Here is an 18,290-nt window from a genome sequence, read left to right as displayed (position 1 = left end):
GTTAATCCTAAGTGCACATACTGAGTCACTATAACCTAAATATGTATCATCACCATATTTGTAAAACCGTGATTCTCTTTTCTAACTCATAAAACAACATTCAGTTCAGTTCAATCGATCAGTCGTGTCTGACTCCTTGCGACCCCATGAATTGCAGCACGACAGGCCTCCCTGTCCATCACCAACTCCTGGAGTTCACCCAAACTCTTGTCCGTCGAGTCAGTGACACCATACAGCCATCTCATCCTCTGTCGTCCCCTTCTCACTTGCCCCCAATCCCTCCCAGCATCAGAGTCTTTTCCAATGAGTCAACTCTTCACATGAGGAGGCCAAAGTATTGGAGTTTCAGCTTTAGCATCAGTCCTTCCAAAGAACACCCAGGACTGATCTCCTTTAAAATGGACTGGTTGGATGTCCTTCCCATCCAAGGGACTCTCAAGAGTCTCTCCCAACACGACAGTTCAAAAGCATCAGTTCTTCAGTGCTCAGCTTTCTTCACAGTCCAACTATCACATCCATACATGACCACTGGGACCTTTGTTGGCAAAGTAATGTTTGCTTTTGAATATACTATCTAGGTTGATCATAACTTTCCTTCCAAGGAGTAAGCGTCTTAATTTGATGGCTGCAATCAACATCTGCAGTGATTTTGGAGCCCCCTAAAATAAAGTCTGACACTGTTTCCACTGTTTCCCTATCTATTTCCCATGACATGATGGGACCAGATGCCGTGATCTTCGTTTTCTGAATGGTGAGCTTTAAGCCAACTTTTTCACTCTCCTCTTTCACTTTCATCAAGAGGCTTTTTAGGTCCTCTTCACTTTCTGCCATAAGGGTGGTGTCATCTGCGTATCTGAGGTTATTGATATTTTTCCTGGCAATCTTGATTCCAGGTTGTGCTTCTTCCAGCCCAGCATTTCTCATGATATACTCTGCATAGAAGTTAAATAAGCAGGGTGACAATATACAGCCTTGACGTACTCCTTTCCCAATTTGGAACCAGTCTGTTGTTCCATGTCCAGTTCTAACTGTTGCTTCCTGACCTGCATATAGGTTTTTCAAGAGGCAGGTCAGGTGGTCTGGTATTCCCATCTCTCTCAGAATTTTCCACAGTTTATTAAGAAAGGCAATGCAAAAGAATGCTCAAATTACCACACCATTGCACTCATCTCACATGCTAGTAAAGTAATGCTTAAAATTCTCCAAGCCAGGCTTCAGCAATACATGAACCGTGAACTCCCTGACGTTCAAGCTGGTTTTACAAAAGGCAGAGGAACCAGAGATCAAATTGCCAACATCCGCTGGATCATCGAAAAAGCAAGAGTTCCAGAAAAACATCTATTTCTGCTTTATTGACTATGCCAAAGCCTTTGACTGTGTGGATCACAATAAACTGTGGAAAATTCTGAGAGAGATGGGAATACCAGACCACCTAACCTGCCTCTTGAGAAATCTGTATGCAGGTCAGGAAGCAACAGTTAGAACCAGACATGGAACAAAAGACTGGTTCCAAATAGGAAAAGGAGTATGTCAAGGCTGTATATTGTCACCCTGTTTATTTAACTTATATGCAGAATACATCTTGAGAAAAGCTGGACTGGAAGAAACACAAGCTGGAATCAAGATTCCTGGGAGAAATATCAATAACTTCAGATATGCAGATGACACCACCCTTATGGCAGAAAGTGAAGAAGAGTCAAAAAGCCTCTTGATGAAAGTGAAAGAGGAGAGTGAAAAAGTTGGCTTAAAGCTCAACATTCAGAAAACGAAGATCATGGCATCTGGTCCCATCACTTCATGGGAAATAGATGGGGAAGATGGGGAAACAGTAGAAACAGTGTCAGACTTTATTTTTTGGGCTCCAAAATCACTGCAGATGGTGACTGCAGCCATGAAATTAAAAGACGCTTACTCCTTGGAAGAAAAGTTATGACCAACCTAGACAGTATATTGAAAAGCAGAGACATTACTTTGCTGACTCAAGTCCGTCTAGTCAAGGCTATGGTTTTTCCTGTGGTCATGTGTGGATGTGAGAGTTGGACTGTGAAGAAGGCTGAGCGCCAAAGAATTGATGCTTTTGAACTGTGGTGTTGGAGAAGACTCTTGAGAGTCCCTTGGACTGCAAGGAGATCCAACCAGTCCATTCTGAAGGAGATCAACCCTGGGATTTCTTTGGAAGGAATGATGCTAAAGCTGAAGCTCCAGTACTTTGGACACCTCATGCGAAGAGCTGACTCATTGGAAAAGACTGATGCTGGGAGGGATTGGGGGCAGGAGGAGAAGGGGATGACAGAGGATGAGATGGCTGGATGGCATCACGGACTTGATGGACGTGAGTCTGAGTGAACTCCGGGAGATGGTGACGGACAGGGAGGCCTGGTGTGTTGCGATTCATGGGGTTGCAAAGAGTCGGACACGACTGAGTGACTGAACTGAACTGAACTGTGACCAAACAGTCAAAGTCTTGGGCATAGTCAATAAAGCAGAAATAGATGTTTTTCTGGAACTCTTCATTTTTCCATGATCCAGAGCATGTTGGCAATTTGATCTCTGGTTCCTCTGCCTTTTCTAAAACCAGCTTGAACATCTGGAAGTTCACAGTTCACATATTGCCAAAGCCTGGATTGGAGAATTTTGAGCATTACTTTACTAGCATGTGAGATGAGTGCAATTGTGCGGTTTTGAGCCTTCTTTGGGATTGGAATGAAAACTGACCTTTTCCAGTCCTGAGGCCACTGCTGAGTTTTCCAAATTTGCTGGCATATTGAGTGCTGCACTTTCACAGCATCATCTTCCAGCATTTGAAATAGCTCAACTGGAATTCCATCACCTCCACTAGCTTTGTTCATAGTGATGCTTTCTAAGGCCCACTTGACTTCACATTCCAGGATGTCTGGCTCTAGGTGAGTGATCACACCATCGTGATTATCTTAGTCACGAAGATATTTTTTGTACACTTCTTCTATTTTGAAAAATTCAAGGAGGTATGAAAAATATAAGCCATACATATTTTTACTGTCCAAACACTGCCTAATTTTGTTTTTGTTCCAGTTTTCATACATCTATATGTGATATTCCTGAAATACATATCATTGTAATTCAGCAGTACATTTGGTTATTTCTAGTTAAAACTGTTGTGAAAGCTGTTCTGTGTTATTACATAATCTTTGAAATGACTCCTTTTAATACATGTCATTGTCTATCATTTGGGGGACTTTATTTTATTTTGGTTTTCACATGACTAAATTTATTCTTTTAAAACCTTACTAGATTTTGTTCCTCTTGTTTTTCTGAGGTTTGTTTATTTATTTATTTTGGCATGGTGGGAAAAATTAAAAGAGCTTTACTTTTAATGCAGTGATGAGACAGTTGATGACCACTTTCTGGCTTTTATTTTCTTAACATGGTTTAAAATATTAATACTTTGCAAAGTAGGTTACCCTATGGTGTCTCCCACATTTGGGGGCACTTTTTGTTAATCAGTGAAATCCTGCCACTTGGAGGCTGCTCTTTCTTTCTTCTACGTAAAGGGAAACTTTAAAATAGCTTTAACCCACCTCCAATTTTTATATAGATTTTCATTTTTTTATTATTTCAGAATGTTGTAACAATCCTCAATGTAAGTTTTTGTCTGCATCTACTTCTTTAGCAAACACTAATTATTGTACAATTTTTCCGCCAGTAGTAATGCAAATGTCCTTCTCTCTGCATCCTTGCCAGTACTGAGTATTTTTTTATCTATATAGACATATATAGATTTTGCTGGTTTAATCCATGAAACATAGCATATAACTTTTGTTTTAATTTCCATTTCTGTGATTAATAGTAAGAATATTAAATATGTATGTTAGCCTTTTACTTCCTTTTGAATTATTCAGGTATGTGGACAATTTTGTTGGCGTGTTATTTTCCACTTACTGATATCTAAGAGCTCCTCAATGTGATTATTACATTAACTGTTCTGTTATGCTTGGTGTCCATGTTTTTCTCCATAATTACTTTTTGCTTTACACTGTATTTTTTTGCATGCAAATGTTTAAAATATATTCAAATCTATATTTTGCTTGTGATTCTTTCCATTAATTCTATATTAAAAAGTCATTTCCCTAAAATTATTAAATATTTTCTTCTGACTTTCTCATCTGGCAAATGAACTTTCCAATTTGGAATTTAGTTTAGTGAGTCATGTAAACAGAGGTTCTTAGTTGAATGTTTTCTGTATACTAAGCCCATTTGCTTGATTCTTTGGTCAAATATTCCTGTTTCAAAATGCTTTCTCCATCGCAGTTCTGTTTCCAAAAACTACCTGAGTCTCTTTGCAATCTATTCTATTCCATTGAGCTAACTATTGATTTTTACACCAGTACTACTCTGCTATAATGATTGTAGTTCAATGACTGTATTTATTTTTGTTTCTGGAAGGGCAACCCACTCCAACCTCCATATAAATTCCTCTGCAAATTTTTCTTGACTATTGTCATACAGTTATTCTTCCAAGTGAATATTAGAATCATTTTGACAAGTTTTTCCAAATCTCAATACAATAAAACTATATAATTGTTCATGGAAAAATAACCATATCAAATATCTTTCTAAGACTAAGGCAAGTTTTCATTTGTTTCTGATTTTATGTGTCTAAGTAAAACTTTATAGCTTTCCTACATAAATCCTTAGATAGTTATTCCCTCCAAGTATTGGTATTTTATATACATTTCCAATTTTCTTAGATAATATATATTTGAATGGATTCATAAACAGAATCATTTTCTATTGTATTTTTCTTTGTTGGTAAATATTAGCATTTGAGATAATCCTTGATTTCTGAACATGTATATTATAAACCAACCACTTTACTGAACCCTCTTATTGGTTGCTTAGGTTTCAGTTGAGTCAACTGTGTATCCATCACTTTTAAACAAAATTAAGATACAATGTCTGACTTCTTTCTTGCTTAGATAAAAAGTAATACTTAAGCATATGCATTAAATGATACTTTCATTTATTTTAAAAAATTACCTTTTTGCAACCACTAAAATAACATAAAATTGAGGCCAAACTAGAAATGCAAAATATAACATGTGTTCCCATATTGGACCACCTCCATCTCCCTCGGGTACTCAGTCTCGCTATGCAAAACTACCAAAAAGTCCTCTAAATGAAAGATATTAAGTCACTTCTCACTTGGATTAAACAGGACAGATTAAACAATTCAGCTGGTGATTAAGAATTTTGACAACTGTGGAAGACAAAGAAATATACCAGGAACCTATCCTCACATAGACAGCAATTTGTCTCTTATTTTAACCCCAGAGACAATAGGTAGGATAATTTTTAAAGTAGAACAGGGTCCAAACCTAGATATTTTCAGAAAGCAATTGCATGCACTTCTGTATATGAGCGGATTCTGTTTTCCTCAAATAAACCTAAGTTCCCTATTTTGAAAGAACAGGATAATAGTATTTAATTATTAATTCATCAAGTATTTGTCATGCATCTAATCTGGATTCTGTATTATTGGGAAAGATTGGAGAGCCATCTGTAGTAATAAGTAAGAGTAAGGAAGGAAGAGAACTTGAAAAGGGAAAGTGTTAATCACTCAGTCGTGTCCAACTATTTGTGACCCCATGGACTGTAGCCCACCAGACTCCTCTATCCATGGGATTTCCCAGGTAAGAATACTGGCGTGGGTTGCCATTTCCTCCTCCAGCGGGTCTTCCAAACTGAGGAATTGAACCCAGGTCTCCTGCATTCCAGGAAGATTCTTTACCAGCTGAGCCAGCAGGGAAGCCCCTAGGAAGGGAACCTAGCACATAACAAAAGCTCAATAAATAATATTATCATTACCTATTAGGATTATTTATTGTTAATCTCTAGAAGGCTAAAAGTCTAGTTCACCACTATCTTCCTAGGGCCAAGCATAAGTGAGTGAAGTCGCTCAGTCGTGTCCAACTCTTTGCGACCCCATGGACTGTAGCCTACCAGGCTCCTCGGTCCATGGAATTTTCCAGGCAAGAGTACTGGAGTGCGTTGCCATTTCCTTCTCCAAGCATGGAAAATATTAATGTCCAATGAATATTTTGTTGAAATATTTGAATATTTGTTGACTGACATTTTTACAAAAGTCTCAGTTGCCAAAAAATATGTTGACTTCATTCTTAACTGCTCACTTGAAATCAGTTCTTCAAAATGCATTTGTTAAAGACAAGAGTACTCCTCTCAAAGTCAGAATGAGTTCCAAATTGCTCTTTTTATATAGGTAGTAAAGAAAATAGTTTCTAAAATATCATGTCTTTAAGTTGGCACAGAAAAATGCTATGAGGAAGAGTATTCATTCCTTCACTCATTGACCATTTATGAACCATCTTCTACATGAAAGACACAAAACAAATGCCCATCACAGAGTTTACAGAAATTAAATGAATAGCCAAACAAATAAATAGGAAACTGCAAATTTTCAGTGCCATAGAAGAAAAGGAGAAAGGCGATGAGAGATTTGGGTTCATGAGGAAAAGAGATCAAGGAGACCCAAGTGAGTACAGCTTGAATGGGCAAAGCATGGGGGATGTTCAAGAAACAGATCCATATGACAGCGGTAAGAGGAAGAGGTGCCCAGGAGGAGACAAGCAAGAATCTCTGGAAACTGTCCCAGGTACATAATGAATCTTCTGCAGGGGACTGACATGATTCTACCTGTTCTGGATGAAGGATGGGCGGGCCCAAGCTGGGAACCGGGAGTTTGCCTTCCTCCCTTTTTGCTTCCCCACCAACACAATGTAAACAATGAGGATGGAAATAAGAATTTATCAAGAGTTTATAGATAGATATAGAAGACAGAACTTGCAAAAAATTGGTGATAGTTTTTGGTTTGGAGGACAAAGGGAACAGAGGCATCAGAGATGACTTTTGAGTTTCTAGCAGCTCCCTGGACAGTGGTGCCATTTACCAGGATAAGAAAGATTAGAAAGGTGTTAAGACTGGTGTATTTTTGTGACTGTTATTTTTGTTGTTTAATATGGTTTTCTACTGTCTGTTTGCATTGTGTTGGTGGGGAAGCAAAAAGGGAGGAAGAAAAACATTAACTAATCCATCTAGGCCAGGGTATATCAGCTATGTTGCCTGTTTAAGACTGAAACCCTAGATTACCTTGGTTTCTAGACAAGTGACATTTGTATAAATGAGGTACCTCTGAATACTGTTTTTCTCTATCATGTTTAGGTATATAAAAATTCAAATATATTGCCTGGATTAAATAAGCTTTAAAGTCTTTTCAAAATCCATACTATTTTATCTTTAATTCCTACTGATACTGACATACTAATACTGTCCTTAAATACCTATCATAGGTTATACAAGGCTGAATAGAGTTCCCCCCAAATTCATGTCCAACCAGAACCTAAAAACGTGACCTGATTACAAAACAGGATCTTTGCAGACGTAATCAAGTTAAGTTGAGGTCACAATGAATTAGGATGGGTCCTAAATCCAATATGAATGGTGTCCATATTTATAAATGGGGAAACTCCACAATGTGAAGATGAAGGCAGAAATTAGTTATGCTGTCCCAAAACAAGGAATACCTGGGTCTACCAGAAACTGGGAGAAGCCAGAAAGGATCCTCCTCTTGAGGCTTCCAAGAAAGAAGGGCTTTGACTAAACCTTGATTTTGAATTTCTAATCTCCAGAACTGTGAAAGAATACATTTCTGCCATTTTAAGCCATCTGTTTGTTGTTTAGTCACTGAGTCGCGTCTGACTCTTCATGACTGACAGGCTCTAGTCGGGAAGATTCAATGAGATCACACATTTGAACTTATTTAGCTTAATACAGGGCATATAGTATATGTTAAATAAACATCTGTTTTCGTTCCTCTGATAATGATCACCACCACTGGTTGTGGTTTATAAGTAAACCATATCTCTACCCAATTTAGGATAAGTCTTACCTCTAGGCTTGTTTTACAGTTGAGGAAAGTGAGGCTTGGGAAAGTTAAATAGCTTGCTCAAGATCACAAAGCTAAATAGGGAAGAGTCAGAGCTCAAACTCAACTGTCTCACCACCAAGATGAGATCCCAGAACACTTGGCTCTCACACCTGCAACATTTTAGCAAAATGACAGAGGAGAGGCACAAAGTGTTTTCAACGTCTGCAGTTCTCTCACACATTTATTAACAAATTTAGGGATCTAGTACAATTCAACTCTCCCCATTCACAGAGAAGCACAACAATATAACCCCAGTGCTATCAGTGAACTTCACTTTCTACTGCTCCCATCAGCAGTGCTTCTGCTTTGCACATATGAATTTGAAGTCAAGGCATTATCACCAGATTGGACATTTATGGTTTTAATTTAATTAAATGCATTTTTCTCAAGTTTCTCCCATTTCATTTTGATGATACTGACTCATTCTTGCCACCTAAAGAGACGATAAAAATAAGTACTGTAAGCACGGAGGGAAGTGTGTCTAAACTTCATAGTCACAGATGTCCATCCTTTACAAATCAAAAAATAAAAGCACATTCTAAATTTACCTTTCCTCCTTAACTCAGTGAGTTGTATGTCTGAATAAATCAGACATACAAATGTAAGGTGCAAAGCTGTTATTATGCAGTTTCAATTTCATAGAATTCTAGTGTAGGAGGGACTTCTAAAAAGTGGTGTGGTTCATCTGGACTCAAGTAAGACAGTTATTTACCTGCCACCAAACCCTAGAAAGGAAAAGGATGCTCTGAGAGGTTTTGAGAGTTACCTAAGACCCTATATCTATTTTTTGGTGGAACCCTCTGGAACATCCAGTTTTCTGATTTCCCCAAAAGTACATTTATCCTTCTAAAGCTGTCATTAACTATTAACGACGACACTGTCCTCTGGCTTTGTGCCAACTTTTCTTTTTCTCTATTAATTTGGCCTTAAAAAGAAGAAGAAGAAAAAAAGACCACTATAGATAACATCCCAATGCTTCAAATTCCCTTAATTGACATCTAATGTGGAATTACCTTGCGTCCCAGGTTTAAAGCTCGCGATATGCTCACACAGGTTCAAGAGAGGCCAACATGCTTCTCCTTCAACCTGGGCACTGATAATCTCTGGACTTTTCAAGTTTATCCTCCAGGAGGTTAACATCGCAGGCAATTTTGATGAGAGTTTGGAACCGAGATTCTCTTCCACGCTCTGTCCACACCCGTGCCCACGAGCAGAAGTTCTCTCCATTACAACCCACCACGCGAGCGCGCACGCACATACACACACACACACACACCAAGGCAAGTAACAAAGGAAAACAGTCCCATAAAGCCTGAGCTATTGCATTCTCCAATCTACACCTGTCAAGAGACAAAAACCAAACGGGAATCCTTCCCTGGCAATATGTCCAACACTCCTCAGAGAAGCAGGCACCGCGGCACCCCCGGCGTGCGGGGCTGTATACACAAAGAGCCGGTGCTGGGTTTGCCCGCGGTCCGGGGGACCAGCTCATTCCCAGGACTGGTATCCTGGTATCTCCCCCATACCCTCCTGCTCAGCAGAAAAGAACTACCCTTTATTTGACCCGCAGAGAGCCCAGGCTGGATGGCAGTGCATGGGCGTGGGGGGCGGGGGGCGGTTCCCGAATCCATCCCCTTCAGCCAGTCGGTCCCCAGCCTTTGGCATCTCCTAACAGATGCACAATCGCGCGCTGTCACAGATGTCCGCTTCGCATCCTCGCCCGGCAAAGCCAGGTGCCGGGGTCCCCGCCGTGCGCATCCCCGCAAGCGCCCCTCCCGGCGCCCGTACCCACCCGGGCAGCCCCGCCGGGCGCGCCTGCCTACCTGGTGGCTTGGCTGTCAGCACGGCGGCGGAGACTCGTCCCCTTCTCCTCCTCCGCGGCTACATCGCTCGGAGCGCCATGTTCCCGGTCTCCCCGGGCGCACGCCGGGCAACTACTACGGGCTGGGTAGGGGCAAAGGGGGCGGGGGCCGGCGGGAGGGGCCGGAGGCTGAGCCACAGCTTCCCACTCTCCACCCAGGCCTCCCCCAGCTACTGAGCATGCCCAGCTGCCCGGCTTCGCCCTGGGAGGACTTTCCAGGAGCGCGCAGCTGCTCCGGGTTTTCGTGGCTGCCGGAGGGAGGCTGGCAGTAGCAGCTGCGGGGGGCGGGGGGCGGGGGGGGGGGGGGTGGCGGGGGGCGGGGGGGAGTGTCTCACGCCGTGGGATCTGAGCTGGAGAAAGCCCTTCTCGCTGATCTGATCTCACTTTCTCTCTGCCCTCCACGGGCAGCTCCTGCACGCCCCCTCCTCATACACACTGTGCAGAAATTTTGTGCAGAGCTTAAGGGGAGAGCAAAGGGCGAGAGGGCGGGGCCGAGAGAAAGGTCCTTCAGCTAGTCTTGGTGCTACCACCTGGAACCTTGCTGCTTCAACTTCAAGGTGCCTAGGGATGAACATGAAGATTCGGAGTCGCTTGCTCTGGACTGGAGTCTGAGATCTACAAGCTGAACAAGCCCCCAGGGGATGCTGATGTCACTGTTCCTCCGACCACGTCGAGCAGCCGAGATCTAGAGAATCCCTCTCCTGTGACCTTTAGGTGGCCCTCCTGAAAGCAGCCAGCCTAGAAACGTTCTCTGGCTCCCACAGAAGCCGCTCCGACCCACAGACGGCTTGGCGTCTAACAGGTGAAGATGCCCTCGGGATGTTGTGCCCAACCCTGGAAGGAATCTCAGTAGCAATGAACTCTGAGCACTCACACAAACTGGCTACTTTCTGACTTAGAATTTGAGCCTTAGGGAAAGCTGGACCTTTTCATGCTCTCTTTGCTAGTTGGGTAGCACACTCGTTGCCAGTTGAGCCTCTACTCAAGTCTGAACCACCTGACCTGTCTTGGCTGTTCCCAACCTTTCCTGATCTGGGACAAAAACTTAGACTGGACATCAAAATGTCAATTTATTGGGCATCGAATGGTAAGGCTGGGATTGCCAGTTAAGAAGACTGACAGACCATGGTAAGAATAGGGTGTTTATGTACCAAAAGATGACAGGGCTTTCAGTTGAGTGATGTTTGGGTTGAAGCTTGCAAAGATATCTTGTAGTTCATCTTAAATCCCTGGGTTGCCCACTCCCTTTCCAATCCCTGAAGGCTCCAGCATTGTCAAAAATATTCAGTGCCTGTGGATAGAGCAGGGAAGAGAGGGTGGAACAAACTGAGAAAGTAGCACTGAAACATATATATTGCCACATGTAGACTGGATAGCTAGTGAGAAGTTGCTGCAATACCAGGAGCTCAGTCGCGAGCTCTGTGACAGCCTAGGGAGTGGGATGGGGTGGGAGGTGGAAGGGAGGTTCAAGCAGGAGGGCCCACGTGTGTACCTATAGCTGATTCATGTTGTTGTATGGCAGAAACCAACACAATATTGTAAAGCAATTATCCTCTAATTAAAAACAAATTTCAAAAATATTTGCTGTCAAGGCTATAGTGAGAGAGATTCACAAAAGCATTCATGAATTGTCAACCTTGGAAATGAAGACATCACACACATCTGCCTTAGCTGCCCCCAAAATACCCTCAGAAATTAGTGACACAGTATGTGATATCAAATAAAAAATAAACATTTATATCTATTGGTACCCTGGTACACTTAATAACTCTCAACAGTTTTCTAATTAATGGTATAATATTTATCTTGTTTTCCATTAAAAATATATGTTTTCCATTTGCTCAGTACCCTCAGTGTAGTAGCTGCCATATCAGAACAGGAACCAGTACTTGAATGCAACCTCAAAAACAACAGAATGATCTCTGTTCATTTGCAAGACAAACCATTCAATATCACGGTAATCCAAGCTTATGCCCTAGCAAATAACACTGAAGAAGCTGAAGTTGAACAGTTTTGTGAAGACCTACAAGACCTTTTAGAACCAACACCCAAAAAAGATGTCCTTTTCATTATAGGGGACTGGAATGCAAAAGTAGGAAGTCAAGAAACACCTGGACTAACAGGCAAATTTGGCCTTGGAGTACAGAATGGAGCAGGGCAAAGACTAATAGAGTTTTGCCAAGGGAATGCACTGGTCATAGCAAACACCCACCTCCAACAACATAAGAGAAGACTCTACACATGGACATCACCAGATGGTCAACACCAAAATCAGATTGATTATATTCTTTACAGCCAAAGATGGAGAAGCTCTATACTGTCAGCAAAAACAAGACCAGGAGCTGACTGTGGCTCAGGTCATGAAATCCTTATTGCCAAATTCAGACTTAAATTGAAGAAAGTAGGGAAAACCACTAGACCATTCAGGAATGACCTAAATCAAATCCCTTATGCTATACAGTGGAAGTAAGAAATAGATTTAAGGGCCTAGATCTGATAGACAGAGTGCCTGATAAACTATGGAATGAGGTTCATGACATTGTACAGGAGACAGGGATCAAGACCATCCCCATGGAAAAGAAATGCAAAAAAGCAAAATGGCTGTCTGGAGAGGCCTTACAAATAGCTGTGAAAAGAAGAGAAGCAAAAAGCCAAGGAGAAAAGGAAAGATATAAGCATCTGAATGCAGAGTTCCAAAGAACAGCAAGAAGAGATAAGAAAGCCTTCCTCAGCAATCAATGCAAAGAAATAGAGGAAAACAACAGAATGGGAAAGACTAGAGATCTCTTCAAGAAAATCAGAGATACAAAGGGAACATTTCATGCAAAGATGGGCACAATAAAGGACAGAAATTGTATGGACCTAACAGAAGCAGAGGATATTAGGAAGAGGTGGCAAGAATACAGAGAAGAACATACAAAAAAGATCTTCACAACCCAGATAATCATGATGGTGTGATCACTCACCTAGAGCCAGATATCCTGGAATGTTAAGTCAAGTGGACCTTAGAAAACATCACTACGAACAAAGCTAGTGGAGGTGATGAAATTCCAGTTGAGCTATTTCAAATCCTGGAAGATGATGCTTTGAAAGTGCTGCACTCAATATGCCAGCAAATTTGGAAAACTCAGCAGTGGCTATAGGACTGGAAAAGGTCAGTTTTCATTCCAATCCCAAAGAAAGGCAATGCCAAACAATATTCAAACTACTGCACAATTGCACTCATCTCACACGCTAGTAAAGTAATGCTCAAAATTCTCCAAGCCAGGCTTCAGCAATATGTGAACTGTGAACTTCCAGATGTTCAAGCAGGTTTTAGAAAAGGCAGAGGAACCAGAGATCCAATTGCCAACATCCGCTGGATCATGGAAAAAGCAAGAGAGTTCCAGAAAAACATCTACTTCTGCTTTATTGACTATGCCAAAGCCTTTGACTGTGTGGATCACAAGAAACTGTGGAAAATTCTGAAAGAGATGGGCATACCAGACCACCTGACCTTCCTCTTGAGAAACCTATATGCAACAGTTAGAACTGGACATGGAACAGCAGACTGGTTCCAAATAGGAAAAGGAGTACGTCAAGGCTGTATATTGTCACCCTGCTTATTTAACTTCTATGCAGAGTACATCATGAGAAATGCTGGGCTGGAAGAAGCACAAGCTGGAATCAAGATTGCCGGGAGAAATATCAATAACCTCAGATATGCAGATGACACCATCCTTATGGCAGAAAGTGAAGAGGACCTAAAAGCCTCTTGATGAAAGTAAAAGAGGAGAGTGAAAAATTTGGCTTAAAGCTCAACATTCAGAAAACGAAGATCATGGCATCTGGTCCCATCACTTCATGGGAAATAGATGGGGAAACAGTGGAAACAGTGTCAGACATATTTTTCTGGGCTCTAAAATCACTGCAGATGGTGATTGCAGCCATGAAATTAAAAGGCACTTATTCCTTGGAAGGAAAGTTATGACCAACCTAGATAGCATATTCAAAAGCAGAGACATTACTTTGCCAACAAATGTCCATCTAATCAAGGCTATGGTTTTTCCAGTGGTCATGTATAGACGTGAGAGTTGGACTGTGAAGAAAGCTGAGCGCCGAAGAATTGATGCTTTTGGACTGTGGTATTGGAGAAGACTCTTGAGCGTCCCTTGGACTGCAAGGATATCCAACCAGTCCATTCTAAAGGAGATCAGTCCTGGGTGTTCATTGGAAGGAATAATGCTAAAGCTGAAACTCCAGTACTTTGGCCACCTCATGCGAAGAGTTGACTCATTGGAAAAGACCCTGTTCCTGGGAGGGATTGGGGGCAGGAGGAGAAAGGGGATGACAGAAGATGAGATGGCTGGATGGCATCACCGACTCAATGGACATGAGTTTGGCTGAACTCCAGGAGTTGGTGATGGACAGGAAAGCCTGGCGTGATGCGATTCATGGGGTCGCAGAGTCGGACATGCCTGAGTGACTGACTGACTGATGGTAAATGGATGAATCCTTTTCTCCCTCAATATTCCTATATATAGCAACCTCTCTGGTGATACAGTGGTTAAGAATCTGCCTGCCAATGAAAGAGACCATGGGTTCACTTCCTGGCCCGGGCTGATTCCACACGCCATGGGCAATTAAACCCACATGCCGCAACTACGAAGCCCAAGCTCTCTAGAGCCCAGGAGCCAGAACTAATGAGCCCTTGTACTGCAACTACTGAAGCTTGTGCACTTAGAGCCTGTGCTCACAGCAGATGGAGCCACCACACTGAGAAGCTTGCACACCACAATGAAGGTAGTCCCTTGGCACTGCAACTAGAGAAAGCCCACTCGGAGCAGAGAAAATCCAGCACGACCTAAAATGCATTAATTAAATGAAAAATATTTGTATATGGCAAATAAATGGAGAAAAAAATTCAAACAGTGACAGACTTTATTCTCTTGGATTCCAAAATCACTGCAGATGGTGACTGCAGTCATGAAATTAAGACCCTTGGTCCTTGGACAAAAAAATTATGGTTTTTCCAGTGGTCATGTATGGATGTGAGAATTGCACCATAAAGAAGGCTGAGTGCTGAAGTATTGACGCTTTCCAACTGTGGTGCTGGAGAAGACTCTTGAGAGTCACTTGGATAGCTAGGAGAGCAAACCAGTCAATCCTAAAGAAAATAAACCCTGAGTATTCATTGGAAGGACTGATGCTGAAGCTCTAGTACTTTGGCCACCTGATACAAACAGCCAACTCATTGGAAAAGACCCTGATTCTGGGAAGATTGAGGGCAGGAGGGGAAGGGGACCTCAGAGGATGAGATGATTGGATGGCATCACCGACTCAATGGACATGAGTCTGAGTAAACTCTGGGAATTGGTTATGGACAGGGAAGCCTGGTGTGCTGCAGTCCATGGGGTTGCAAAGAGTTGGACTCAACTTAGTGACTGAACAACAATGTATAAAGGATAAATATGCCCTGTTATATTATACCCTGCTTTTCTATTTAAAACAATGTGCATGTGTGGTAAGTTGTTTCAGACATGTCCAACTCTTAGTGACCCCATGGCCCACCAGTCTACTCTGTCCATGGGATTCTCCAGGCAAGAAAACTGGAATGGGTTGCCATACACTCCTCCAGGGGATCTTCCCAACCCAGGGATTGAACCTGCGACTCTTCTGTCTCTTGTATTGGCAGGTAGGTTCTTTATCCCTTTCACTGGGATAGACATCTCTAAATTGATTCCTTGATTTTTTAAGTCACACACGTAATCTTAACTGCCCACCTACCACCCCCACTCCCATCATTATTTGCATAAATATTTCCTATTTTTTACTTTCTTTTCTGTGTTCTTGTGCAGAGGCAAAAGTCAGAAATTATTTTTATAGAGGTGTTGTTTATTTGTGATTGATTGACATCAATAAAAATTTTGTTTTGAAGTAATGAACTTTAATCATTTCTTGTCCTATATAAAGCTTGTCTTTGTGTGGCTATGTCTACTGGCTAAATACTATCATTATTGTTAGTTGTCTCAATTTTTTTAGGAGTTATGCAAGGTAAACTATTATAAATGAATAATAATACTATTTCTATAAATACTGCATTGCATAGGGGTTTACTTTTTATATATACAATATCATTTCTTTAGAGTCTAGCAGGCAAGATATTAAGTACCAAGATCTGTGAGTGGGAGATATAGTGGGCAGCGTTGGGCAGAGGTAGAAGTCAAGCTGTGATGCCACAACTATTGACCCCCTGTGCTGCTCACCTTGTGGTGTTCAAGACAAGCCTCTTATGTAAATTCCCTTGGTTTTAAAATCTGCCACCTACCAATATTAACAATCTGGACTGGTCTGCCCCTTTCTTCAGTTTTTCCTTGCCTATGGGGGTGAGGAATCATTTTCAGATTTTACCCAAGAGCTCCAAAGTTTGTGAACCTACAGAGGTATATTATCTACTTAAGTATCTGGCTGTATACACTTTTTGCATGTGAAATGATTAATTCTGATCTCTTGAGCTGGCATGAACTCATTCTCTGACACTTAAGACATAATTTCATCTACTATAAAAATCTGTATTTGTAATTTTGGAGGGGAAAATAACTGTTAAGTAATAACTAAGAGGACTTATCTGGTGCTCCAGTGGTTAAGATTCCTTGCTTCTACTGCAGGGGGTGTGCATTTGATTCCTGGCTGGGAAACAGATCCCATGTGCCACATGGTCAAAAAGTAAAAATTAAAATAATAATAATAACTAGAAGTGTCTGTTTTCAGTATAATAAAGCTAAATACCTGTGAATGTTTCATGAGAAATTAACCTCAACCAACTTAACACCAAAAACCATGAAAAGATGTGTCTGAGGGTTAGAGAAACTAATCAATTGGTTGAGAAGATTAAGACTGCATTCTGGAGTCAAAGTTGACTGCCCCAGCTCACTCTCTTCCCTTATGTATTCAGCAACAGATAGCAGCTGCTGCTGCTGCTGCTAAGTCACTTCAGTCATGTCCGACTCTGTGCAACCCCATAGACGGCAGCCCACCAGGCTCCCTGATCCCTGGGATTTTCCAGGCAAGAACACTGGAGAGGGTTGCCATTTCCTTCTCCAATGCATGAAAGTGAAAAGTGAAAGTGAAGTTGCTCAGTCGTGTCCGACTCTTAGTGACCTCATGGACTGCAGCCTACCAGGCTCCTCCATCCATGGGATTTTCCAAGCAAGAGTACTAGAGTGAGGTGCCATTGCCTTCTCCGAACAGAGAGCTAGAATCCGCCAAAGATGAATCACAATTATAAAGAAATCAGCATGGGCTCCAGAAAGGAACCAGACATGTGCTTAGATAATGAGGTGGAGGGGATGGCAGGGGCATGTCAGAAAGAATAGGGGACAGGAATGAATATTTCAAGAAACATATATAAAAAAATAATATCTATCTGAAGAAGAATTACTGCCAAGGAAACAGACAGAAGTTCAGACAAATATTTCCCCAAAGTTCTAAAGTAAAGAAAGATAATATAATCTAAAAAAAAAAAAAATTTTTTTTTTTAAATACAAGGGTCTGAAGAAGAGACCACATGACCAAAATGAAAGGGAAACTGACAGAGTTCAGAGGGAAATAAAAAGGAAATTATTAAACTATCCAAAAGATTAAAAAAAGAGAGAGAAATAAGACTAAACACAGCTGAAATTCAGTGATAGATGGACAGTTCTTAACTACAAAAAAGAAGATAAAGTCAATTGTAGGAAAATTATGGAGAAGTTGAACAAAAGAGATCCAACACGTGCACACATGTAGGCTTGCACTCACATGTAAGAGCTGATTAGACATACTTATTCCTAACTTCATTTTCAATGACATCACTTTGGTAGCTTACAATTAATGATTGTGAGACTTAGAGAAGAAACTATGGTTGCCTGGGAGAAGGGTGAGGAAAAGGGATAGTTAGGGATGGATGTGTACATACTGCTATGTTTAAAATGGGTAACCAACAATGTCCTGAATGTTATGGGGCAACTCAGAAGGGAGGGGATTCAGGGGGAGAATGGGTGCATGTATATGTATGACTGAATCCCTTCACTGTTTACCTAAAACTGTCACAACATTGTTTAATTGGCTATGTGCCAATACAAAACAAAAAAATTAAGAGTAATAACCACTGTAGGAGTATTCACACCACATAAATTGACAGACATTACACATTAGAGGTTTCTGCTTATTTTCATATACCAGGGCACCAGTTTGTACAAATTTTGCTGAAAACAAAACAAACAATAACAAATACAGAATAAAATGGAATTGAAAAATTAGTCCAATTTTTGTTTGACTAATTTTTGTTTTGATTTATGTAATACAAGATATTCTCCTGAAATTAAAAGTCTTAAATCTGTTGAACAGAAGAACACAGTCGAAATATACTCTAGTGAAGTTATAGAATTTCACAAGCCAATCATCTTTGCTGCATCCAGGCAAAAAAGG

At 41.2% G+C, this 18,290-nt stretch overlaps 1 protein-coding gene across 2 annotated transcripts in view; it reads right to left on the bottom strand.

The window, feature by feature from the left end:
• The window catches only part of PAK5 (p21 (RAC1) activated kinase 5), a 415,486-nt gene extending 405,468 nt beyond the window's left edge, over positions 1 to 10,018 (bottom strand). Inside the window, exon 1 of one of the 2 annotated variants that reach the window (XM_040248311.1) lies at positions 9,805 to 10,018. The gene's annotated coding sequence lies outside the window, so the exon portion shown is untranslated. The remainder of the gene's footprint in view (positions 1 to 9,804) is intronic. The other variant, XM_040248309.1, reaches the window with a different exon arrangement.
• Positions 10,019 to 18,290: the final 8,272 nt, after the last annotated feature.

This window comes from Oryx dammah, unplaced genomic scaffold (genome assembly GCF_014754425.2).
Source record: "Oryx dammah isolate SB20612 unplaced genomic scaffold, SCBI_Odam_1.1 HiC_scaffold_10, whole genome shotgun sequence".
Classification (NCBI taxonomy): domain Eukaryota; kingdom Metazoa; phylum Chordata; class Mammalia; order Artiodactyla; family Bovidae; genus Oryx; species Oryx dammah.
Note: the sequence above shows the minus strand (reverse complement) of the source record. Positions and strands in the feature narration are given on the sequence as shown.